This window comes from Pseudorca crassidens, chromosome 16 (assembly GCF_039906515.1).
Source record: "Pseudorca crassidens isolate mPseCra1 chromosome 16, mPseCra1.hap1, whole genome shotgun sequence".
Taxonomy (NCBI): Eukaryota; Metazoa; Chordata; class Mammalia; order Artiodactyla; family Delphinidae; genus Pseudorca; species Pseudorca crassidens.
Window position 1 is genome coordinate 24,923,834 of NC_090311.1, and position 25,421 is coordinate 24,949,254.

At 38.9% G+C, this 25,421-nt stretch overlaps 1 long non-coding RNA gene and 1 pseudogene across 1 annotated transcript; one reads left to right on the plus strand and one right to left on the minus strand.

The window, feature by feature from the left end:
- Positions 1-351: 351 nt before the first annotated feature.
- LOC137209549 (small nucleolar RNA SNORA62/SNORA6 family) lies at positions 352-513 on the minus strand (annotated as a pseudogene).
- Positions 514-2,132: 1,619 nt separating this feature from the next.
- Positions 2,133-24,473, plus strand: LOC137208412 (uncharacterized). Its single transcript, XR_010935625.1, has 3 exons — positions 2,133-2,622; positions 21,725-21,831; positions 23,827-24,473. It is a non-coding gene; the product is annotated as an uncharacterized lncRNA (long non-coding RNA).
- Positions 24,474-25,421: the final 948 nt, after the last annotated feature.

The following is a 25,421-nucleotide window of genomic DNA, read 5'->3' on the forward strand; positions in this document are numbered from 1 at the left end:
GCCAAGATAGTCCAAAATAATCTCTCATTTACAATTCTCTGATTGTTGGTGATGTAACACCTTTTCAGATGTATACTGGCCACCTTTATTTCTTATTTTATGAATTGCCTCATCATATCAATGAATAATATCAAATGACATGGTCAGTAGTGTATAAATGAGGTGATCAAGTTCAACATACTTTGGTGAAATGATTGTGGAGTTAATAATAGCTTATATAGTTTTTCCATGAAGTTACAACCACAGAAATTATTTAATAATACCAGGTGAGATGATATTTAGTCAGATTCAGATTTTCCCAATAATGACCATGATATCTAGATGGGTTTTTTTTGTTTGTTTGTTTTTTACATTTGTAGCAAGTATTACTATCAAACTCCACTCATTGGGCCAGAGACCCTTGTGACGTTAGCGAAAAACTTGCCCCTCATGTAGCACACTACCTACACTTGTGAGTTCATCGGCCAGTGGGATATCTAGATGTTTGTGTTAACTGTAAATATAGTTTGCCTTCCTTGAATTTTTAATCCTTTAAAAATTAAGTTTAAACAGTGGCCACGTAAAGTATTCATTTAATACACAATGTTTTGTCTCCACTCACTGACAGATTGGTGAGTGGAGAACTGTCTTCACAATTTACCAGATAACTAACCTTCACTGATAATAATAAGGATATCATTAAAAATTAAAAACTGAATATGTATGGAGTGCTTACTACATGCCAGGCACTGTGCTAAGTGGTTTACATGTATCATCTCATTTAAACCTCATATAAACCCTTTGAGGTAAGTTCTGTGATAGCTCCCAAGTAAAAGTGAGGAAAACTGAGACAACATGACCTCAGAGATAGTAATGGAGGATCTGAACTTGAATCTAGATCTTGGTAAACCAATTCCTTAGCATTTAACAACTCCACTATGACTATCTCCTTAGCCGTACTGAGCTTCTGTAATAGCTGTCTCACAGGATTGTTGCCACTGTTATTTCTTTCTCCTTCCCTTTGTAACTTGGAAACATACTCTACTCATGGTCTCCACTTTGTGAGCTCCCAAATGTATGTGTGTGTGTATGTGTAAATATGTTTATATGTGAATGTGTGTGAGTATGTGAAAGTGTATGGGTGTTGGGTGTGTTTGTGTATGAGCAATGAATATGTATGTGAATATATGTGTATGGGGGTATATGTGGGTCTGTTTGTGTGTGTGAGCATGTGTATATTTGAGTATATGTCTGAAAGTATGTGTATGTTTCTCCCTCTAGACTTTGAGGGCAGGGACTGTGTCTTGCTCATCCTTACACCCCCTGCATCTAGCCCCATGTCTTTGTCGTATTCTATAAATTTTTGTTGGATAATGAATGAAAATAAAAGAATTTTATACCTAGTGAAATCAAGTTACATGTCAATTCCTTTTCCCTTCCAAATTTCTAATTTAGGCAGTAAATTTTCTAATAAGTTCTTTAAATGCTACTGTGGAGGTTACGTGGAAGGAGCAAATTCCTTTGGTGTACGAGCACCCTGTGGTATAAATATATTTTTCTATCCTTGTGAACTTACACTTTTAGGAAGGAATTTTTTCAGGTATTTTAAGAAAGTAACCTGCAATTATGACAATTATTCTCCTGAAATAGGATTTGTGTGTCATTCAGGAAACTACAGATTTTTGGTCATTTTTTCCTGTTTTAAAAGTAAACAAATTACTTGATTTAAGCTATTTTTGATTCAAAAAAGGAATCCAAAACTTCCTCCCTTCTACTTCATCTCCCTTTCTGCGTCATACAGAACTGTTACACTCACACTCCCACCCTCTCCTCATCCCTAGCTGCTTCTGCTCAAATGAATCATAAGCATTTCACAGTGTAATGACAAGTCTTAACATATTCAGATCTTAGGAAATTAAAAAAAAAACTGTACAGACATACTTCTTTTATAAGTGGTATTCAAATTCCAGTTTAAAAATCTAGATGCCATAACATCTTTTCAACTTCAAGGATTTGAATAATCCCTATCAAATTTATTTCATTCAGACATTAACTAGCCACAGCATTCAGGCAACTAAGCCTGTGAGGTTGATAGAAGCCTTTGTGCTAATATGGCTCCATAGTTGTATGTATTATATTTCTTCTCTCTTTGCTACATAAGAGATATGTTGGATGTGATCATTTTGAGCACTGGCTCAAAATTACTTGTCCTGTGATTAACCAGCTCTGTGCACAAGTCACTACTCTACACCCTGAGGATTACACATGAGTTTCACTTTTTTTTTTTTTTTTTTTCTTTTTTTTCTGTACTCAGGCCTCTCACTGCTGTGGCCTCTCCGGCCGCGGAGCACAGGCTCCGGACGCGCAGGCTCAGCAGCCATGGCTCACGGGCCCAGCCGCTCCGCGGCATGTGGGACCTTCCCTGACCGGACGCGCAGGCTCAGCGGCCATGGCTCACAGGCCCAGCCGCTCTGCGGCATGTGGGATCCTCCCGGACTGGGGCACGAACCCGTGTCCCCTGCATCGGCAGGCGGACGCTCAACCACTGCGCCATCAGGGAAGCCCGAGTTTCAATTTTAACAGAGGTGTCTTCAAGGAGTTGAAACAATTCAGAACGACCCAGAAAACAGGATAACTGCTAAGGTAAAATTTTTGTAGTAGTTTGCCCTTTCAGAATGATCGTATGGTCTCTAAGAGCCCTGGCAACTATAAAATTCTGTTTTCATGGTGCCCCTAACTCTAGTTGCCTTATCTACTAGTAACTGTGTCCATTTTTCTGACACAATTTTGACTGAAGAGTAATAACTGTAGTTAGGAATTTCAAAAAGAAGGGCATGTCTGCTGAAATTCATTGAGAATCCCGTTTCCACTGAAAACTATTCTTGGGATAACCCTTACAAAATTTACCTAGTGAGATGTCACACTGTCACATGTGCTGGGGGGAGGGAGGGATATTTTCAGAGTAAAGTCAGTGGCTATCTTCCAAAAGAAATTTTTAGATTTTTCCTGTAAAGAAATAACTTTCCAAGCCCTTGTTACCATCTTGTACTTCTTCCTACTCCCCTTCTAATCTTTTAGAACCTAGTGCCTCACCCAGGTTTTTAACGAAAACTTTGTTACTGCAAATTCCTGTTTCACGAGGCTGTCACAGCAATTACAAACCACAGTTTGTGGCTTATTACAGTAAATCATTAACACTATCATGGGATACTGCCTATTTGTCTGGGTGATCACAGTTTTTTTTTCTATTTCCATGGCTTGTATTTTAAGTTGCTACAGGAAGAAATTAACCAATATATATTTCTGTTTACATGCATATATATTCTCGAGTTTTTAAATCCATGTGAACTTCATAAAATGGCATTTCTCACAAAAACGAACAAATTATATGTAATTGAGGGTTCAGCTGTGTAAATATATAGAGTTGAGACTTTAAATACCTATTTAGAATTGCTACCTTTCATTCACTCCTCCATTCAATAGATAGTCTCAATTTGCTACTATACGCCAGGTATATATTCTAGGAACTTATATTCTAGATGGTTAAGTGGGATTTAGACAAACAATAAAGGAGAGATATTATCTTCTAACCCAGTGATTTTCAACTGGGGGTGATCTTGCTTGCCCCCCTCCCAGATATTTGGCAATTTTTGCAGACATTTTTGGTTGTCACAACTAGGGGAGAGGGTGCTTCTGTCATCTGGTGGGTAGAGGCCAGAGATGCTGCTGAACATCCTGCAATGCACAGGGCAGTTCCCCACCTAACCCCCAACAAGGAATTATCCAGCTGAGGTTGAGAAACCCTGTACTAACCTTTAGTATTATAGTCCTGGATGTTGGTTACCCTTGAGGGAGTAGTGACTGGAAGAGGACAATGGGGTGGGAGCAGAGCCAGGGTGGAGGGAGGTTTCTGGGTGCTGAGTACACGGGTGCATTTATTATGCAAAATTTCTCTAAACTCTGCTCTTATGGTTTGTGCATTTTTCTATGTGTATAATTTTAACATATATCCACTACATTTTTTGAAACTCCTTCCACCAAGAGAAGTATCTATGTTCCCTCCCCATGAATCTTAGATCTGTGACTGCTTAACCAATATAATACAGCAGAAGTGACACTTGTGCCAGTTTCTAGACCCCGACTTTAAGAAATTGGCAATTTCCACTTCCTGTCATTTGGAACGCTCACTCTTGGAACCCAGCCACCATGCTCTAAGGGAGCCCAAAATAACCCACGGAGAGGCCCATGTGGAGGAAACTGTGTGGAAGGAAACAGAGGCCCCAGGCCCTCAGTCCTGGTTGAGCTCCCACCTGACAGCTAGCATCAACCTGCCAGCCAGGCGAGTGAACCATCTTGAAGTAGATCCTCCTGACTCTATTCAAACGACCCCAGCTGACATCCAGTGGAGAAGAGCCAAACCTTCCCCACTGAGCCCTGCCCAAATTGCAGATTCATGAACTAAATAAACAACTGCTGTTAATTTAAGTGACTACGTTTTAGAAAAGTTTGTTAAGCAGCAATCTATAACTGGAACAAGGTTAAGTAAATCAAAACTTTACTTTAAAAAGGAGTACTACAGCCATATATCTTTGGGAAACTCTTGGCTAAATAAAGTTTTAAAATTTCTCTTACTGCAGAACTTTTAATGGGCTAATGTGTTTTGCGTTTCTGCACAAGATTATCCACTGTTTCTCAAACATTTTTAACCGTAGAATCTGCATTTTACAGTGCCATCTTGCAAGAAAGGTGCTCAATAGACCAGACTTTAAGAAAACCAGACTAACCTCTCAGTAATTCCGTAATTGAAATTCTAACCCTTAAAATTGAAGAGTTAATATCAAGATAGTTTTAACTAGAAAATTCATATGTAATCCAGTTAATTCTGGTAATAAAGTGAAATGCCTTAAATTTGCCTAACAAAATTTAAAATTATTTTAATGGCAGTTAAAAAGCGTAGATGGTATCTCAGTAGCTATTTCAAAGTCCCTGGGGTCATAATCAAAGGCTACATAAGTTAAAAAAAAATAACTCTACATTCTGTTTTTGCTTGGAAAGTAATAGTAGCAATGTGTACTTCAATTTATTTTTTTTTAAGTGAAGTATAGTTGATTTACAATGTCATGTTAGTTTCAGGTGTATGTATACTTCAATTTAGGTGTTGAATGTTATAGAATGCTTTCCATGTTTCCTAAAATTCTCACCTGATCTTAAATTGAACCACACAACATACTTCTAATATACTGATACAAAGTTGTCTATTTATTTGTCCTTAAAGACAACATTGGGGACTTCCCTGGTGGCACAGTGGTTGAGAATCTGCCTGCCAATGCAGGGAACACGGGTTCGAGCCCTGGTCCGGGAAGATCCCGCATGCCGCGGAGCAACTAAGCCCGTGTGCCACAACTGCTAAGCCTGTGCTCTGGAGCCCGCGAGCCACAACTACTGAGCCCGTGTGCCACAACTACTGAAGTCCGCACACCTAGAGCCCGTGCTCCACAACAAGAGAAGCCACTGCAATGAGAAGCCCACGCACCGCAACGAAGAGTAGCCCCTGCTCGCCGCAACTACAAAAAGCCCGCGCGCAGCAATGAAGACCCGACACAGCCAAAAATTAATTAAGTTTTAAAAAAAGAAAACATTGGACTGAAGTGGATAAATTTAAAAATTATATCCTGTCTCATGTCTAGTGGAACTCAAGTTTATTCATTATTGTCATCATCCAAAATCAAATGGAGGTTTTGTTTTGGTTTTCTTATTAAAGACCAATTCACAGTCCCCACACACATTCAGTTTCCCCATGTCTCAGCTCAGATGTATCACTTCAGCATGAGGGAACTTTGGAATAAAAACTGTAGCATCAAAGTATAGCATTGTGCCGAGTAGGATATTGACCAGCTTCACAAATACCCCTGTCATCATTCTCCTTTAGCCTTTCAGATCCTCCACTAGAACCTGACCTCTGCAGATAGAGTTCTCCAATCAGTCCTTAGTCCCCTCTTATCCTGGATCCACAGCACCTTGATTTCCATCCCCTGGCCTTATTATCAAGTCTTAGCCACCCTGATCTATACTTGATTGCTGGAAAAGTTATTTTGTTTGAACCTTCGTGTTCAAACTGTGCTGACTCTGATCAGCTCCCTCTCAAACCAACTGAGTTAGAAATTCTGGTTTCTAGATTCCTCTCTGGCTTGGGGAAAGACACTTGTTTGGCTTTTGTGCCAAAGCACACCATCAAAGGGGTCTGGGAAGGCTGAAATCCAGCACACATTTCATTAATCAGGCTGAGAGCCTGTGAGTCTGTCAGCCCAAAGGGACATCTCTTCTGGTTTCAACAAAGGTGATTCATAAAGTGGTGGTATCACTGGCCTCTAACATAGACCTCAGTGTCATCATTGAAACCTCTGGGGTATTCTCTTTCCATCTTTTCTATTGTCTTAGGCTCTGTGCTATCCCATGGCATTTCAGAAAGGTCTTTTAAATATGAGACATTCGACAGGGTGACGTCTAAAGAATTTTGTGTCCTCAAGTTCTATGACTCTATATTCTATTCTTCCTGTCTCCCCCCTTCTTATGGACTTAGTGCCCTCTCCCTCCACCTGAGAAGCTGTCATCTACCCACTGCTGCAGCAGAAGTTTCGGTTCTTCCAAACCCACCCCAAATTATCCCTTTTTCCAACAGCCTCACATATAGATGTGCAGACATCCAATTAAATTGTAAAGGTAAATCTTATTGACTTCTATTACAACGTTTAAAATCATTGAAAACTATGGTTACTTATTAATGAGTTTTCTTTTCAGAGAAAACCTAAAATAATTGTAACATGTTGTGTTCCTTACCGAGGGCAGGTGAATATGGATGTCCCTGCTCAGAGAGCAAATTCACCCTTGCTTTGCCTTTTAGTTCTATACAGGCCCTTTACAGATGGATGATACCCACCTACACTGGCGAGAGTGGATCTTCTTTACTCAGTCTACCGACTCAAATGCTAATCTCTTCTGAAACACCCCTACATACATATACCCAGAAATGATGTTTTACCAGCTTTCTGGGCATCCCTTAGCCCAGTCAAGTTGACGCATAAAATCAACCCTCACACCACACAATGGAACACTACTTAGCAACAAAAAGGAATGCACTATTAGATGTGCACAGTAACATGGATGAATCTCAAAAACCGTGTTGAGTGAAAGAAGCCAGACAAAAAGGAGTACATGGAAACTAAAAGGCAAACTAAACTACAGTGATAAAAATCATGCCAATGGTTGTTGGGAATGAAGAGGGAGAGGACTTAGTGGCACATGGAAACTTGGGGGGGGTGATAAATGTGTTCATTATTTTGATTATGGTGATGGATTCATAGGTGAATATTTATGTCAAAACTTACCAAATTGTATACTTTATTTTTTTTAATTTTTAATTAATTAATTAGTTTTTATTTTTGGCTGTGTTGGGTCTTCGTTGCGGTGCACGGGCTTCTCATTGCGGTGTCTTCTCTTGTTGCAGAGCATGGGCACTAGGCATGTGGGCTTCAGTAGTTGTGGCTCGTGGACTATAGTGTACAGGCTCAGTAGTTGTGGCACACGGGCTTAGTTGCTCCACGGCATGTGGGATCTTCCCAGACCAGGGATCGAAACTGTGTCCCCTGCATTGGCAAGCAGATTCTTATCCACTGCGCCACCAGGGAAGCCCAAATTGTACACTTTAAATACATGCTATTTGCTATGTTAATTATACCTCAATGAAACTGAAAAATACATTTTAATGATGTTATCTAATCAATTAATAATTATAATCAATTATTGTGACCTTGTATCTTATTCAAAGGCAATTCATAGGCTTCTCCTTAGTAATGGTAATAATAAATCCAGGTTTATATTACAGATATGCAGCTAACTTAAGTATACAGTCAGGGTCCCTAAGCAAAACATTAAGAAATGGTCCTTTGATAACTTTGTTTATTGAAAATTTATTTTCATAGGAAAGAAAAATGGTATTATGCAGGGGTGACCTGAGTGGGCTTTGGCCCCCCCAACATCTCTGTTGGCAATGACTCCCTCCATTCTTTGAGATGGACCAATATTATAGACATAGTTTTTCTCAATGTTATGTAAATGGTTAGAGGTAAATCCAAACCAATAAGCTTCCAGACATACAAGTCTGACCACCACTGGGAAAGATCTCCCCTTTAAGTGACTCTTCCTACAATGTGGAAGCCACTTTGGTGGTTTTTATGCCTTTGATTAGCACCAATAATTATACTGAGATTTGTAAAACATTTTGTTTCTGATTGGTATTCACTAAATTTCTCAAAATGTAGGCTTCCAGTGGAAAACTGTAAGTTCTTTGCTCCCCTTGAACCTTTCTGCCTCATTCAGGAAACCATCTTAATTCCATTCCACAGCTTTGCCTTTCAAATGTTTGCTGGTTCACATAACAACAAGGATTAGGGAATTATTAAAGGATAAAGACTGCTTTGACGCCAGTGTTATTGCCATCCAACCCCAGAACTGATCTTGCTAAACCCACAAACTCAGAAGCACAAGCTCTCTTCCAGAGCTTTCCTTTGTCTTCCTCTCAAGCCACATGATTTACTTTCCCAAAGGGAGGTTATGTTCCATCATGTTTTGATAGCATCCAGATTCTCCAGAAAAACTCATTTACAAGGTGGTACACTCCTGTAAACCAGGCCAACTTAATTATTTTCCAATTACTCACCCCTTGATTAAACTGGCAAAACAAGCTAGCTTGATTTTTAATATAAAAGCACTGTAATGCACTGATGTGCTTCTTCAGCCTCAATAAAACATCATTTTTATTAAAGAATGAGGGTTTCTGTGTAGTCAAAGTGTTACTTATATATGTACTGCACAGAAGGAAAAATTCAGTATTCCCTTAATTCCCAAGAGCAGGTAGCAAATTCACCAGAGGATTTAAAACCACTGCAATAAGAGCCAAACAATGAGTGGGTGGAAGTAGGGTTTAAAAAAAGAAAAAGTGATGTTTCTGATAGAGAAGACATTTCATCTTTTACAATTTGCTTAATATGAGAAGTTAAGAGCTCAAGAAGACCAGCAATTAAATGGTGTTGGTCGATATTTTAATATGAGGAGGCAATGTTTGAGGATCAAAAGCCAAAAGCCAGCGCTGTTCTTAGCTGTATCAGCTGTCTTTTTTTTTTTTTTTTTTTTTGGCTGTGTTGGGTGTTCGTTGCTATGCACGGGCTTTCTTTAGTTGTAGTGAATGCGGGGCTACTCTTCGTTGTGGTGCACGGGCTTCTCATTGCAGTGGCTTCTCTTTTTGCAGAGCACAGGCTCTATGTGCGCAGGCTTCAGTAGTTGTGACACACGGGCTCAGTAGTTGTGGCTCACGGGCTCCAGAGCACAGGCTCAGTAGTTGTGGCGCCTGGGCTTAGTTGCTCCGCGGCGTGTGGGATCTTCCTGGACCAGGGCTCGAACCCGGGACCCTGCATTGGCAGGTGGATTCTTAACCACTGTGCCACCAGGAAAGCCCTCAGCTGTCTTTTGAAGGGCTAACCATGTGGGGTTCTCCTGACAAATTTACAATGCTATTGAGCCTGCAGGAAAATGGGCTCTGCAACAGAAGTGGTGTTAAACAGGCCACCCAGTTACCTCTTCAGAACTGAAGGACTTACTCCTTTTGGGCGATGGGAGACCAGAACTGACTCAGCTCAATAGTCTCCTCCCCCGAGTTCACATCTTCCTGTGACAGCCTCACGCATTGACTGGTTGATGCCAGGGTACATCAAGGTCTGGCCCTCTCACCCCGATGCAGGACAGCTCTGAAGAGCCATCCCAGCTCCAGAGATCCCAATAGGCTTAGCTGAGGCCATTGTTGAGACTACTTCACAGCCCACCTTCTTCCTGCCCAATCCTGCTTCCTTCCCTTCCTTCCACAGGTGTTGAACCCAAGCATGCTCAAGTAATAAACTTGCAGCACAGTTATCTCTGTCTCAGAGCTGGGTTCCCTCAAATCCCCTGTTATTCCCAGCTGTAGTGAGATATAATTGACATACTGTGTAAATTTGAGGTATACAATGTATTGATTCGTTACATTTATATATTGCAAAATGATTACCATCATAGAATTAGCTAACACTTCCACCATGTAACATAATTACCATTTCCTTGTTTGTGGTGAGAACATTTAAGATCTACTCTCTTAGCAAGTTTCAAGTATATAATACAGTATTATTAACTATAATCACAATGCTGTACGTTGTCTTCAGAACTTATTCATCCTATAGCTGAAAGTGTGCACACTTTGACCAATATCTCCCATTTCCCCACACACCCCAACCCCTGGTAACAACCATTCTAGTCTCTTTTTCTGTGAGTTCAGCTTTTCTAGATTCCACTTGTAAGTGATATCATACAGTATTTATCTTTCTCTGATTTATTTCACTTAGCCTAGTACCCTCAAGGTCTATCCACAAACGGAAGAATGTCTTTCTCATAGCTGAATAATATTCCATTGTGTGTATGTAAGTATGTGTATGTGTATCTCATCTTCTTTATCCGTTCATCCAATTATGGACACCTAGATTGTTTCCATATCTTGACTGTTGTAAATAATGCTGCGATGAACATGGGATCCCAAACCCTTCCTGTTTGTTTTCATCTTATTTTTTAAAAAAATAGTTAAACAACAAACAGGATATAAAATGGAAGATTAAAATCATACCCCTATTCTCCTAGCTTCCCAGAAGGAACCACTGTTAACTATTGCTTGTATATCCTTCCAGAAATGTCCCATAAATCCATAACCCTATACACATGTATGTCCCTTTTTTCGCACAAATGACAGCATAATATCTAAAATGATGTGCAATCTGATTGGTTTCATTTAGATATATTCTGTATATCTTTTCATATAAGTACATACAGATTTCCTCCTAGTGGCTCCATATTATACCATTATATAGATACACCACAATTTTTAATCAGACTTTCCTACACAAATATGTAGGTGGTTTTTTGGTTTTTCTTTTCATAAATAATATTGCAAGGAGCATCCTGTAATGTTATCTTTGCCTATTTGTGTAGTATATCTAAAGCATAGATTCATAGAAGTAGAATTCTTAGATCAAATGCTGTGAGAATTTAAAAAAAAATTAAGATATTGCTAAATTATTTCCCTAAAAGGCAGTCCCAATTTAAATTCCAAAAATTCCCAAAATCAATGCAAGAGAATGCCTCTTTCCCTTGTACTCTCACCAGTTGTGAGCTTAACAAAAGGTTTTCATCTTTGCCAATAATAATAGGTGGCAAATATTACTTCACACCCCTGCAAACTTATAGAATGCCTTTGTTTAAATTTTGTAAAGGTGTCCCCTCTGGGTGAATGAATTTTTAAAGTTCCCTCCCCACTCCCAACTTTCTAGCTGGACACAGACCATGCCAGAATGTGTAATTTTCCATTCAGAACTCCATTTCCACACTGCTCTTCCCTTGGCCAGTCACCTTTGCACATTGCCCAAGCTGAACAGCTCCACATGGCAGCCCTGGAACCTCACTGTTCGAAATTGCATTTCTTTAACTATGCATTACGTCCATATAACCCTTGGTACTTTTCTTGGTCATTTGTTTTTTCATTTTTCTTTATGGAGAAAACTGTTCTAAGTAGCTCAAAACCCATCAAGGTGATATTTTCATGAATCTGTATAATACCCCAACAGAATAGATGAATTGTAAATAATGATATCATTTGGTACCTTATTTACTGTATTGAAACCAGTTGACTTTATTTTCATTTTGTTTATTTATTTTTAAAGTTTTGGCCTCACCACATGGCATGAGGGATCTTAGTTCCCCAAGCAGGTGTTGAACCTGTGCCCCCTTCCATGGGAGCACAGAGTCTTAACCACTGGACCACCAGGGAAGTCCCAAGTTGTCTTTAAATTTAGTGATTCTGGGCCATTAGCTCATCTGCCTCAACTAAAATTGTATATCCAAATGTATGAAGCAATTCCTAGACCCTTGTCCTCTTTTAAGAGCACTAGAAAAAATGATAATACTAACAGATATCATTAATCAAGTGTCTGGTATGAGCTGAGCAGATTAGAAGGCAGTATAGCTTAGAGGCTTCACACCCTCCCAGCTGTGCCTAACCTATGACACAGACTCTAAGATCTCATTGACTCTACTCTGGCCACTGTACACCTTAGATAATTTACCTAATCTCTCTGAAAACACCCCTCCCCTCTAAAACGGGGATAATAATAGTAATAATAGTACCATCCTGATGCTCGAAAACGCTTAATATGATACCTAGTAATTGCTCAAAAATTGTGATCTATTTTGACTGGACGTCTTACATACATTATGTGACTCTCCTGATTTTAACCAAAAAACTTCAATAAGCCCCTATTGCCAGCACAATAATATTGTTTTTGAAACTGTGTTCTCTGGGACTGTAGAGGAACACTGGGGCTGCCGTAGGGAAAAGGACTGAGAGAGAATAGTTCCATTCTTATCTGTCTATTATACTGTTCCAAAGAAAGCTTAATATGAAAAAAAAGTTTCTTTTTTTTTTTTTTTTTAAAGTGGAAATTTCTCTGAACCATACAGGGGAAATCTTGGCTTTCAAGGTCTTCCAACAGTTTGGCCTCAACCTACTTTTCCGGACTTATCTTCCTTGATACTCAGCCACAAACTTATCATCCTATCCACTACAAGGGTGTATTTGCTACCGGCACACTAGATTCCTCATTCCTTAGAAATGGGTCCACTGTCATTTATCTCAATATTTTCGGAGACTAGCAGAGTGTCTGACACCAGCAGGCATTCAGAAAATATTTGTTTCATTTATTTCAGTAAATGAACCCTCCACTTGAGTTAAATTTGTCTCCTGGACACCTCTCAAATGTGTCTTGTATCTCCTTCCTGCCCTTTGTTCATGAATATTCCCTTGTCCGGATGACCCTTCACCATCTCACCTCCACCAAATTCTTAATTCAATCTTTAAGGCTAAAATCAAATTGCGTGTTTCCTATAAACTCAATCCTGACCCTTCTAATTGGAAGGCCTTCTTCCCCTAAACTCATATGGTTTATGAGTTGTCCATAATTCACTCAGTGATTTAGCACGGATTACTTTCTATTGACATTATCTGCATGTCTTAACTTCCTGTCCTGGAGAGCAGTGACCATGTCTTAAAGTCATCTGCTTTCTTTTATTGCTTAGCCCAGTCTCAATGTGCTCAATAAACATTTAAGAAGCAGATTAACAAAGGAATGAATGTTTTGTCCCTTGATATCCCAGCCAGGGTAGCCCCAGAAAATGGGGGACGCACAATAGGTAAATAAGAGTGAGACAATGCTTCTCAAAAGTTTCAAACAGGGACTTCCGGAAATGAGCACTCTTGCCCCTGGGGTAGGTGATCGAGGAAATCCTCAATTCCATATCCACCAAGGGACAGCTGTATAGATTTACAACAGTGTAAGGTTAAGTTCAGATAACAAAGCAAAGATAAAAAGAAGACTTTTTTAACTCTCTACAACTGTACAATAAATTAATATGTTTGGAGAGCAATCCCTTCTTTCTGCAGCGTCCCCTGTGAAGTTGAAGCTGTTTGGGCAGCCTAGGCATTTATGAAGTGCAGTGTTTCAGATATCCACGGCTGTGTAACAAACCAACCCAACACATGGTAATTTAAAATATCAATGTTATATTATGTCTCACAATCTTGTGTATTGAATCTCTAGGCATCTACTTTTCAGGCTCAGCTGGGGTCACTTATGTGGCTGTAGTCATCTGACCACTTGCCTGGAGCTGGAGGGTCCAAGATGCTCTCACTTACATGTCTGGCAGCTGGTGCTGGCTGTCTTTCGGGACCCAAAAGCTATCCTTCAGGTATGCTAAACTGGGCTTCCACACAGCACGAAGCATCTCAGGATTGCAAGATGGCAAAAGAAGAAGCTGCAAGGTCTCTTTATTTATTTATTTTTGGCTGTATTGAATCTTTGTTGCTGCACACGGGCTTTCTCTAGTTGCGACAAGCAGGGGCTACTCTTCATTGCGGTTCACGGGCTTCTCATTGTAGTGGCTTCTCTTGTTGTGGAGCATGGGCTCTAGATGCATGGGCTTCAGTAGTTGTGGCGCACAGGCTCAGTAATTATGGCTCACGGTCTCTAGCGCGCAGGCTCAGTAGTTGTGGCACACGGGCTTAGTTGCTCCATGGCATGTGGGATCTTCCTGAACCAGGGCTCGAACCCATGTCTCCTGCATTGGCAGGTGGATTCTTAACCACTGTGCTAACAGGGAAGTCCAGAAGCTGCAAGGTCTCTTAAGGTCTAGGTCCTGAAATTCACATAGCATCACTTCTGTCACATTCTATTAGTCAAAGCAAGACACAAAGCCAGCCCAGTTTCAAGTGGTGGAAAATTAGACTCTGTTTGTTGATGGGAGGAGTGGCAAAGTCACATTTCAAAGGGGCGTGGACACTGGGAGCTGGGATTCATTGGGGACCATTATCATGACCTAACACAGGCAGCTCCAGACATTCATTTATATGCCCCATGATTCTGCTGAGTGAGAACCACCTGACTACTTTTGGTCAAGGGACACTGACTTCTTACTGAAGAAAAAAGTCGCGCAGTGGTTAAGAATCCACCTGCCAATGAAGCGGACACAGGTTCGATCCCTGGTCCAGGAAGATCCCACATGCCACGGAGCAACTAAGCCTGTGTGCCACAACTACTGAGCCTGGGCACCACAACTACTGAGCCTGCAGCCACAACCACTGAAGCTCGTGCACCTAGAGCCTTCTCTTCTCCGCGACAAGAGAAACCAAGACAATGAAAAGACCACACACTGCAATGAAGAGTAGCCCCCGCTCACTGCAACCAGAGAAAGCTCATGCACAGCAACAAAGACCCAAAGCAGCCAAAAAGAAAAATAAATAAAACAAATTTATTTTTAAAAAAAGTAATATAGACTCATGGGAGAAAATTTAGAAATACTGCCAAAGCAAAGGAAAGAAAAAAGCAATCACCTATAATACCACCACCCCAAAATAACCATTGTTAAAATTTAGGTTTATATCCATCCAACCTTTGTTCTAAAATATGGATAATAATACATAGTCTACATAAACTATATATTATTGTACACATTCTTACCAGGTGCTGTGCTATGTACTTTGCATAGATTATCTTATTTAACACTCACCATAATCCTATGAGATAGATACTATTATCTCCATTTTTCAGAAGAGGACATTTGAGGCCTTAGCTAACTTGCCTAATGTCATATACATACACATATTTATGTATATATATCAACCATACTACTGTGAACTCTCTTTTTTCCTATAATATCTTATCATGAAAATTTCCTTACTTGTTAGCTTTTGTATGGGCTAAATCAAAATTGAAAAGCAACAGTGACTTTACAGTATCTGAAATCTGGTTCCTGGCCATGATTGCTTCTTGAGCCTGTCAGGTGGCTGCAGATTAGAGCGAAATAATGATGTATGCCCTTCTCTACAAAGTACTAGCTTTGAAATTTTAATCTTTCATAAGAGCCTCAAGGCTTGATTTTGGCAAGGTTGGTTAGTGGAGAAAATAGCATCTGAATTTTTTTGAATGTTATGACACATTTCTTAAAACCTCAGCAGCAGGAGTGCAAAGTTGGAACACGTTCATTTCCCCAGGAAGCCAAGAAGTGAGAAATGACAGGCATCACGGACCACAGGGAAATCACAGCTCTTTCCAGGTATAAGGTGTTTGTGGTTTGATACAAGATAATATGTTTCATTGATCACCTACCTCTCAGTAAATGAACGTGTCCTTCCAGTGCACACATCTTACATTTCTATTTTTAATCACTAAATTTTGGGCAAAAATTGACAGGGGTTTGTGATAAGTGGGAGGGAAGTGACAGGTGGAAATGTTTGGGAAGAGAAACATACAAGGTCCCTTTTTACATGAAACTACAGATTAATAACATGAGAAGAAGTGAAAATGGCAAATGTAATATGAGAAGCAATATAAACATACAAAATAAAATTATGTTCTTAACAATTACTTTGGAAATTTAATGCTTATTTGTTCTTGTATGAGAAGATGACTTATTATGATTCGCCTCAATTTCTACCTATCAGAAATAGAAGATTCAGTAAGTTTTGCTGGAAAAAAAATTTTTTTAAATTAAGCCCTTTAACCAATTATTAAAATCATGCTCACAATTCATTTCCAGCTAGCAATATAATAATAAAGATAAATTTATGAACGGAACATTTTACTAATAAAAAGGAAAATTTTGTGTAGGCCTAATGTTGCTTTTAACTTAAAAGATATCTTTTTTTTTCAACTTTTGAAGAACTGTATGAGAAAAATAAACCAACTAAACAGAATGGAATTTCTATGTGCCGGTTGTTATGTAACCCTCCCGTGGATGTTTACCTTTGTAAATACTAAACCCTCAATTTCAAACAGTACCATATGCCCAATCAAGTAGAGACTAAATGCTATTGGTTTGGTTAAATTTTAAGGCACATTGGTAAACAAGTTCTTTTTCATATGCCAACTACAATAAGTTGCAAATGGCTGACTAGAACACTGAGTTGAAAAGGGTTCTGAGTATGAGCGTTCAAGTTCAGAAGGGGTTCTGAGATAATTTAGTGGCTTCTGCCACTGGTAGGTGATACAGGGAATGGCAGCATGCATGCCCTTGTTGCCATCTCTGCTAAGATGTAGGGAAATATTACTTTACATGAAACAATTGTTTATTATTAGTACTCTTTCTTCACAGTCATTTGACACATATTTATTGAGCACCAACTTTGTCCTAGAAAATGTTCTAGGTTCTGAGGATACAGCAGTGAGCAAAAAAATACACACACACACACACTGACATTTGAATATAGTACTTTGCTATTTTCAGAGGTTTTTCTAGAAGATATCTCATTTAATCCTCACTATAGCCTAGCAAAATAGGTGAAACAGGTGGTGATATCTACATATTACAAATGAGGAGAATGAAGCATAAAAAGTTTGAATATACTTCTTTAGCTTAAGTATATTCACCAGAAAAGCATAGAGAGAAAAAACAAGAGCAAACAAATACTTAATGGTGAATCTTTAAAGGCATTTTTATCAAAATAAAGAGTAAGAGTAACCATTTCCTTTTAATACTGTACAGGAGCAATATAAGATTTGGAAAGGAAGAACCAAAGCTGTTCTTATTTACAGTCTATAGGTTACCTATAAATTCCAAAAAGTCAACATACAATTAATATTAGGGCACAAGATTTCTGGGTACAAAATCAAAATATGAAAATCAATAGAATTTCTATGCATCTTAGTACTAATCAGAAAATGTAATAGTAAAAAATCTCAGCTTTAGCTGTTTGTAGAGTTTGACAAGCTCAACCCAAAGTTTTCATTGAAATACAAAGGGTCAGCAGTACACGAGACAATAATGAAAATCAAGATAGAGGAATATTCATACTACCAGGTATCAAGACCTATAAAATTGTAGCAATTAAGACAGCATAGCTTTGACCCAGGGACAGAAAAATAACCAATGAAACAGATTAAAGGACCTATAAACAGAACCCAGCACAAATGGAAATTTGATATATGGCAAAGTTGTATTACCATCAATTGAAAAGAGAGACTAGTCAGTAAATGGTCTTGGGGGGAGTTCCCTGTTTGCCTAGTGTTTAGGATTCCAGGCTTTCAGTGCTGTGGCCCGGGTTCAATCCCTGGTCGGGGAACTAGTTCCCACAAGTCGTGTGTCTTGGCCCAAAAATAAATAAATAATAAATGGTCTTGGGACATTGGCTATTTTTATGGAAAAAAATAACATTCATACCGTACTACACACACACACACACACACACACACACACACACACATGCATACACACATGCATACACACATGTATACACACATGCATACAGGCTCAGAAACTTTTACAGATAGATTAAAGACTTAAAATGAGAAGTTTTTAAAACTTTCAAAAAGAAATACAGAAAAATATCTTTACGACCATGAGATAGGAAAGAATTCTTACACAAAGCAGCAGAAGAAGGAGAATAATAAATTAAACTTCTTTCTTTTTTAATTTTTTTTTATAATAAATTAAACTTCTATCTAACAAAGATACTTTAAACAAAGTAAAAAAGATAAGCTACAGATTTGGAGAAAGTGTTTACAGTGAACGTAACTGACAAAAGATTAATTTCCAAAATAAAAAAGTATTCCTACAAAACACTAGGATAAGGAAACCCACCACCATCATGGGTGAAGGGACAGGCACTCACAGAACTCAGTGACAAATAAACATTTGAAAAGATGCTCAGGATCACTCATAATCAGCAAAACACAAATTAAGGACTTCCCTGGTGGCGCAGCGGTTAAGAATCCGCCTGCCAATGCAGAGGACAAGGGTTTGTGCCCTGGTCGGGGAAGATCCCACATACCACGGAGTAACTAAGCCCGTGAGTCACAACTACTGAGTCTGCGTGCTGCAACTACTGAAGCCCACGTTCCTAGAGCCGGTGCTCCACAACAAGAGAAGCCATGCAATGAGGAGCCCACGCATGTCAAGGAAGAGTATCCCACGCTCGCCGCAACTAGAGAAGCCCGTGTGCAGCAACGAAGACCCAACACAGCCAAAAAATAAACAAATAAAATAAGGAAAGAAATAGAAAAATATCCTGAAGACACACACACACACAAATTAAAACAATGATTTCACACCTTCAAACTGGCAGAAGAGTTTTAAAAGCTAACAAAATTCAGTGTTGATGAAGATGTAGAGCAAGGGATATTCTCAAACACTGATCCATATAGTCATTCAGGGATACATCAGTCGTTCAGGCTGATGGAGGTTCCAGATCTTCCAATACTGCCATTTTAAAACATGCTTCCATGGTCTCTGCAGCAGGGAAGAGAGCCCAGAGAATTCGTTCTTCTATGCTTACTTTGGAACTTACACACACACACCACATCTGCTTACAGCCCATTGACACAACTAGTCTCATGGTACCAACCTGCCTGCAAAGGAGGCTGGGGGATGCAATCTTTTTGTGTGCCCAGGGAAGAGGAAAATGAAATAGGATTTGATGAACACATGGCATTCTCTCTGTCATAATTGACAAAATATTAAAATTTTATAAAACTGGGTGGTAGGTAGATGTTAATTTTATTATTCTTTATGTTTACATTTTTCATAATTATTTAAAAGAGAGGAAAATGAAGAAAGATTAAATGATCTGTCCAGAGCTACAGTGCTAATAAGTGGTGAATTACACTAGAACTGTTCTCTCTCTGATAAAATTTTCCTCCAAGAGGCAAATCCAGTTACTGAATTCAGATTATTCATTTAAGACATATATATTGAGTTCCTATTATACTCCTGTCCTTGAAAAGGGCACATTACAAAGGCAGAAGAAACAGACACATAAATTATTGCAATACATTACAATTATCACAATGGAACATGAAAAAAGTATGTACAGAGTACTTTTGGTCATTAAAACATAATCACTGGAAACTTCTTCATGGTGGTCTTGATTCCCAGAAAACTTTTGAATGTACACTAGCAGTGCATGAGGTCAATGTAATCTTCAATTATGAGAGCCGAACTTTTGTGGAGGGTTATTTCAGGAAATTCCTGAAGCAAAACTTCGCCATGAACTCCATCCAGTTCATACTCAACCTGTACAGACTTGCTAGGGAGGTGATGCTAAAACAATATATACAGTCTTCTTTGACCTCACGTCTTCAAATAAGAAGCTCTTTGCTCTACACAAAAGTAGAGTGAAATAGTGAAAAGGAGAATTGTTCCATTTACTAGTATTGAAGTCTTATGCCTTGCTGAAGCCTCTAGGAAGACAGCTCTCAAAGCATGACACACTTGTGGAGGTCAGAGACTGAAAAAACCTAGTGTATTTTCTAGACCATCCTCCATGACCAAGTACATAGCTGCTTCTGATAATTTACCTCCTTATATTCTCATCAATGCAGTTTTAAAATATTCCCCTTATGTATACAGCTATGTTTATCAAATGAATTCCATAATCTAGTTCATTCATTTATTCAACACAAAGTTTGGAGTTGGGGATATAGTGATTAGCAAAACAGACATGGTCTCTGACTTCTTGGAGCTTATAGTCCAGTTGGGGAAAGAGACATTTATCAAACAAGTACACCAATAAGTATTCTCATATATGGACAAGACTTATGAAGACAAATAAAGGGTTCTGTGAAAGAGAATAGAGACTACTAAGGATTCTTATTTAGAATGAAGGGATTCAGGACTGCCAGTCTGGGGTAGTGACTAGTGGTAGATTAGACTAGGGAAGTGGTAGAGGAACGTTGAGACATTTGTGATATCTTTTAGTGGTTAAATTGCTAGGATTTGATGATTCATAGATATGTAGATGGAGGGAGAGGGAAGGTCCAGGATGACTCTCAGGACTAATCCTCAATATAAAAATTCCCCTCATATTCTCAGAATGCTTTTTCTCATCGAGTTTTACAAAAACACTCATATTCATCTATGTACTGTTGCATTCCTTGCATAAGCACTTTATCCTTAGATACAGATGTTTTCTTATCTGGCAGGGGGATCACTGCGACACTGGCCACATTTAAGCCTGCTGCACTCAATGCCATTCATCTTCTTTCTTTTTTCTGTCACCAAGATGATGCTAAATCCAGAGCTAAAGGCTCTCACTCCCCTACTGCTCTCTGTAGTTATTTTATACTCTTCAAGGATTTTTAATTCACATTTAATTTATTATATCACATTTACATGCATATTAAAATGGTACAAGTTTTACAAGGACAAAGGGTACACAATGAAAAGTAGGTCTCCTTCCACCCTGCAGCCCAGTTGTCTACCTTCTCTCCCTCAAATCAGCCACCATTATAAATTCCTTGAGTGTCCTTCAAGAGATAAGCTTTGCATATGCAAGCAAATGTTTTGTAAATAAATGGAAGGATACTATGACGGTTAATTTTATGTGTCAACTTGACTGGGCTAAGGATGCCCCAAATAGATAATAAACATTATTTCTGGGTGTGTCTGTGAGGGTGTTTGTGGAAGAGGTTAGCATTTGAATCAGTAGACTGAGTAAAGAAGATCCAACCTCACCAATGCAGGTGGGCATCATCCAATCCTCTGAGGGCCTGAATAGAACAGAAAGGCTGGAAAAGGGTAAATCTTCAAAAAAAAAGGTAAAGCTGGGAGAGACATCCATCTTCTCCTGCCCTCAGACTTTGGTGCTCTTGGTTCTCAGGCTTTCAGACTCCGACTGGGACTTACATCGTCAGCCCCAGATTCTAGGGCCTTTGGACTTGGACTTACATCATCAGCTCCCATGGTTCTCAGGCCTCTGTTCTCAGACTGAATCACACCACTGGCTTTCCTGGTTCTCCAGCTTACAGATGGCAGATTGTGGGACTTCATGCCCTCCATGAGCCCATGACTCAATTCCTATAATCTTCTCCTATCTATCTATCTATCTATCTATCTATCTATCATCTATCTATCTATCCATCCATCCATCCATTAATCCTATTTGTTCTGTTTCTCTAAAAAGCCCTAATACAGATACTATACTCACAGCTCTGCACCTTGCATTCTTCACTTATTATATCTTTTCATATAGGCTATTTAATGACAGTGTACGATTTAAATTGACTTGATTTGATTTAATTTGATTAATCTGTCCTTTATTGATGGACATGTATGTTGTTTCTAATTACAGGCCATTACAAACAATGCTGCAGTAAATAATCTTTACATACCTCATTTCACACATATGTAAGCTCCTCTACAGAAAAAAATCCTGTAAGTAGAATGCAGAACCAAAAGGTATGTGCATTTGTAATTTTTATATCTATTGCCATAATTTTAAAGGATACTCCAATTTACACTTCTATCTGCAATATATTGGAGTTCCTCCTATCTCACATTCTCACTCACATATTATGTCATCAAACTCTTTGATCTTTGACAAAATGAGAAGTATAAATATTACTGCATAATTCTAATTTGCATTTCTCTTAGAGTGAAATTGAATGTCTTTTCCTACAGCTCTAAGAGTGGTAAGGTTTAACTGTGAAATTTGCACATCTGTTCTTTATTTGAAAGAAACTTTTCAAAGTTAAAATGAATAAAAAACGTTCTTTGATCAACTATGAGTAGATAGATTGTCAAATCTGGTTGTACTGTCCTTTAAATATGAAGATGCACAGATCAATTTTGATGAAGTCATTAATTTGCAGACATTAAGTTTTGAAATGTTATTACTCATTATTGAGATTGAACTAAAATTGGCATATGTTCCTTCCATTTTTTCAAAAGGAACAAGCATTCATCCATGTAACAACATGGGTGAATCTTAAATGCATATTGCAAAGTGAAAGAAGGCAGAAAGATAGTCTACATTCTGGGAAAGGCAAAACTCATTAGAGATGGAAAACTGATCAGCCAGTCATTGCTAAGGACTTGGGGAGAGAGAAGGACTGACTAGGTTAAGCACAGGGGACTTACAGGGCCATGAAACTATTCTGCATATTACTGTAGCGGTAGCTACACAACACTATCCATTTGTAGAAACCCACAGAACTTTACAGAACATGTGTGAACCTTAATAATGCAAAATTTTAAAAAAATCAACTAGGAGGGTGGGGGAATCCTGGGATGGAATACAGCCTGTGACAAAAGAATCTAACTATATTACTAATGTGCAACATGACCGCACTAAGGGAAATAGGGAAAAGAGATGCTGACCTACCTAACTTTGGAAATGACTGGAAACTGTAAGACTAAAGACAAAAGAAAGAGTACATCAGCCTATACTCTGGTTGGTAAAGGTGTTTCTCCAGGGGGACAAGTTAACAATTCTGAAACTGCTATATATGTATGCCAGGAGTGAGCAAATAAGTAAATGGCTGGTGGATAACCAGGTTTCCCACTATCAGTGAGAGGGGTTACAGATCAGCAAAAGGAGGAGGCTAGAATGAGCTTTGTGGTTCTGGATTAGAATGGAAGAATTAGTATGCACTCATGTTAATCTTAATGCAGATATTGATGGATAGATATAGACATAATCTGCATCCTTATATAGATATAGATTATATAACCTGTAATAATCTATATCTAAATATCTATATATGTTCTTATACACAGGTTAGTATACATGCATATATTTCTTAGCTCTCTCTGCTGAGAGAGCTTGGAAAGAACAATACTCTAGTAGCAACAAGCACCCCTTGTGCCCAGATCTTGGTTTCTGACACCATTCTCCAATAAAAGGAACCGGGGCTCCTTGGAGAAATGGCTGATTCTAGGACTGGGTCTGGGAATATACAAGATGAGCCTGGAGCACCTTGTAGTGCCAGAAAGTAAGGAAGTGCTCAAAAAATAAAACTATGAGGGTATATCAAAGGGATACCAGAGCTAATTGGAAGAGCTCCCAAACGCCAAAGCAGGAAAAATTGGGGCAAAAAAAAGACTGGATTTTAGTCCAAAGTATAAAATAAATACCCAAGAATCTATTTTAATATAAATAAATGATTAAATAGATAAATAAATGGATGAGAAGAGACAAATCTCCCCATATAAAAGAACGCCAAATAATCCCCCCTCCACTACCTAAGGGTGGGTTACACTTAGTGATTTGCTTCCAAAGAGCACAGTATGGAAAGGAGAGGGAAAGGTAGCTTTACAATGAAGAAGCCTGGCAAACACTACCTTGGCCAGGTGACCAAGGTTAACATCCTCAGTAATAAATCATGTGGATAGCATGGACCTTAGATAATTATGTGCTGAAAATGGCTTAATTTCTGTGGTCTTCTTCCCCAGAACCTGTAACACCAGGATAACCGTGAGAAAAACATCAAATTAAGGGACATTCTACAAAATTCCTGACCAGTACTCCTCAAAACTGTCAAGGTCATCAAAAACAAGGGAAGTCTGAGAAACTGATATATCCCAGAGGAGCCTAGGGAGACATGGCAACTAAATGTAATGTGATATCCTGGAGAAGATCCTGGAACAGAGAAAGGATATTATGAAAAAACTACAGAAATCTGAATAAAGTATGAGTTTAGTTTAAAAAGATGTATCAATATTGTTTCATTAGTTGTAACAAATGTACTACACTAATGTAAGCTGTTAATAATAGGGAAAACTAGGTGCAGGCTATGTGGGAAAGCTCTGTACTTATCTTTGCAACTTTTCTATAAATCTAACACCATTTTAAAATAGTTTAAATATGAAAGATAAGATTGATAGGTAGATAGAGGAATGGATAGGTGGGGTAACTATCTGATAAGGCAACTATAGTAAAATATTACTGGTAAAATCTACGTGCTGGGCGTATGTTATCATTAAAACTTCTTCAACTTTGCTGTATGCTGGAAAAATTCATAATAAAATGGCAAAAATACATTCATGGAATTAAAAGCAATCTTATTAACTTCTTCCTTTTTGTACTACAAGCTTTCCTTCTGCTTTCTTTTCTTATTTATTTAAAGGCCTGATTATCCATACAAAATTCAAAAAAAGAAAATTTTCACTGCTGCATTTCTCTTCTGGCCATTATCACTATTCATTTCTTTCATGATTATTACTGAAAATAATTTATCAGATGGAAGGGAGTTTAAAAATTATCGCTCCTGGGTATCAAATCACTAAATATGGCACTGCTGAGTACAAGTGAGAGTGGGTTACCCATGGTATCCCCCAGCCCAGCTCTGGTTTTGGGGAAAGGCAGTGATGGAGGGAGGTCAAGGCCATGAAGGTAATTTGGCTGGGCTGTCTGTGGGGCACTGAGAGCCCAAAGGGCAGCACCTGCAGTGGCCGCGTGGGGACTGGCAGCCTTGGCAGGGGACAGCAAGGGCATCTGTAGGAGAAATCGGGCACTTTTGGCCCAGGCATTGGCTGCCTTGGCCACAGACAGAATCCCAGGGAGCTGGAACAGAGTCAGAGGAGGGAAATGGTGATGCCACCTGGTATCTGGGGGAAGAGCCAGAGAAACATGATTTTATATCAGGATCCCAATTTTATCCCCTAGTCAGGAAACATGGGTTAAAGCTTCAGCAGCACCTTTATATTTTCTATGCAAATTGCTGGAGAAAAATTGAGGAAAGCATTAATATTTTGCTGCCTTTTATAACTCATTTGGCTCCTTTTTAACAGTTCCTCCCCACCTTCCTAATTTGTATAATGATGAATTAGATATGCAACGCAGTTGTCAACTGGGGTCTCTCTGCCAATCCATTTTTGGCTCAATTTCCCTGGTTTTCTGAAAATTTCCAGGGTACTTAGGTTCTCTGTTGCCTGGGGTTTTAACTTCCATATTAGAGTCTCTGTTTTGTAGCAAAAGAATCTGAACGTGAAACTCCGCTGCTTCTTACACCCACGGTAGGAGGCACCACTTCACTGAAGACTTTAGA